Here is a 2500-nt window from a genome sequence, read left to right as displayed (position 1 = left end):
AATGACTTAATAACTAAATACAATTTAAGAGAGCTCAACCTGACTCCCTTGGATCAATTTAGACTTATTTCTGTGTTAAATGCTCTCCCAAGCCAATGGCGTGATTCATTAAATAGATCTCTTTACTCTGTTAAAAAGGAATTTAATTTGCTTTAATTTGCAGGAGCAAATTGTTTTACGATTAAACAGGCAAAATGCTTCGATCAATAAAGCTGTGTCAAAAACTATTCATAAAGAACTCAGAAATAGAGTTATTACCATACCCTCCGTTCAAGAGAAATACAGGAGCTCCTTTGTAAGTGATACCCTTGATTGGCCAGAAACTTATAGCTTGCCCATATCACTTCGGACACAAAGTTGCGTGAATTTCAATTCAAACTGTTAAACAAATATCTAGTGACAAATGCCTTTTTGTATAAAATTGGTGTTGCATCTTCTCCACTGTGTTCTTTCTGTGAAAAGGAGAACGAATCCCTCTAACATATCTTTATCCATTGCAATTATGCCGAACAATTTTGGGCAGAAGTTATTAAGTGGCTGCGCTCTTTAAATGTAAATATAAGCAATCTCAACGACAAAGAAATTATGCTTGGAATGCCAAATTGTAAAGATGAGTTATTGGTCAATCATGTATTACTAATTGCTAAACAATATTTGTATTTTTGTCGTTGCAGAAAGACGTTTCCTATATTTAAAGTTTTTATGTCAAGATTAAGGAAGATTCAAAATCTTGACTTAGTTATTGCAAAGTCAAAAAACATGTTAGCGCTTTATACAGTGAAATGGGGCAATTTGGACTTATAGCTTATGCACAGAGATACTGTTTTATACTATTTCTGTTATTTTGATCTGGAAAACATAGGGGTTAGTCGACTGATGTTGTACTTTTATGTGTGTGTGTGTGTGTTTATCACTTGTAAAGTCTTGTAAAAAAGCAAGCAGCATGCTAAAAAAATACAAAAAAAAAGGAGACTGGGAAGACAGCACTCATGCATGCTCTCATCATCTTGCCTTTCCGAGTTTACCCGGCTGGGCGAGCCAAAGTGTTTACATTAATAAATAAAAGTTGGCCTGGCTAGGAGGGTTACCCTACCGTGGAGAAAGGGTGACCCGGCTAGCCTGGTCTCCCTTCAAACTGAGCCAACTTCTTTGCTCATGTAAAGGGATTTTATACATGGTTAAACCGCATTTTGTTGGGAAATGTAGGACAAGTTGGCTGGTCCAGGGTATCTCGGGTAGGCAAGTAACCCTTCTACCCGGGACAATTTGCCTTCATATAAATGGGGCCTTATTGCCTCACAAGACTAGGCTGCTTTATTTGTCAACAACAAAGGACATAAAATCTCTATAAATTGACACAACCGGGCCATAAAATCTCTGAAAATTGACACACAAGATAAATACCTGTATGGCCATGAAAGACAGTTTAGCCCGCTTTGCTTTACAAACTGCTTAACTTAATCTTTAACCTAAGTGAGTAATTGTAACAGTGTAAAACTAAATAATAGTGAAAAAAGGTAACTGCACGTTGCCACACTTTTGTTGCGTGCCTTATATCGTACTCAGGAGTTCTTGTTTGCGGACATCTCTTGTACATATGGCCATACTCGGAAAAGGTATTTTTGAGTCACCAGGGGCCGTTAGGAAAATCCTGAACATCCCACAACATGACAAATTACGATAATTATTTGTGCACAAAAACTAACAACGCCTGCACTGCAGGCTTATGGCTGTCTATTCTATCTTTTGCACCTAATTATTGTAATTTGTCGTGTTCTGGGAAGTTCCAGTTTCTCATTTTCAGATGTCACAATTCACTTATCTTACAGATGTATGTGCAGTGTAAAACGTTCCAGTGACGTCATGAATGGTCTCTCAAGTCTTGTAGCTGTCTCATCGGTTTACTCGTTGTCTCGGGTCTTTGGGTCTGTAAGTCTCGGAGTCGCTAGGTCTCTGGGTCTACGTACTCTTTTAACAGTGTGAAAAGGGTCAAGCTTCACGCTTACATCCTCCCCAAATATATTTTGAAGTAACATTCTCCACTGGCAGAGCAGAGGGGCATTCTGTTTGCACGTGGGCGACTTTGAGATCTTTTGTGAGTGTATCCGCTGGCCAGCCATTAGCAGCAACCAAAATAATGGCGGTCTCCCTGGCAAAAAGTTTACCCTGCGAGCTGTTGGTTTAAACATAGGAAAAACCAACTGCTCGCAGGGTACGAAAAGTTTCGAGTTTGTGTCGTTGTCCGTGTCAAAAGATTGAGAAACGGTTGGGCTGTTTATGGCAAAAAGTCACAGCAAAGTGCTTTCGAATAATAAGGGAAACCAAGTTGTTTTGGTGTGGAACTCTCACAGAGTCAGTAACCTTTCTAAGGCTTAAGTTATATTCAAAGGGCTCTTCAAACACACATAAGCAGACTAGACAGACGTTTTACCAGTTTGGCCAAATTATGGTCTGAGTAAACAGCCAGAAAATAGAGAGTTGGTTATTTTTACCACAGAAA

Source organism: Montipora capricornis, chromosome 2 (genome assembly GCF_036669925.1).
Source record: "Montipora capricornis isolate CH-2021 chromosome 2, ASM3666992v2, whole genome shotgun sequence".
NCBI lineage: Eukaryota > Metazoa > Cnidaria > Anthozoa > Scleractinia > Acroporidae > Montipora > Montipora capricornis.
This window is presented reverse-complemented; position numbering follows the sequence as displayed.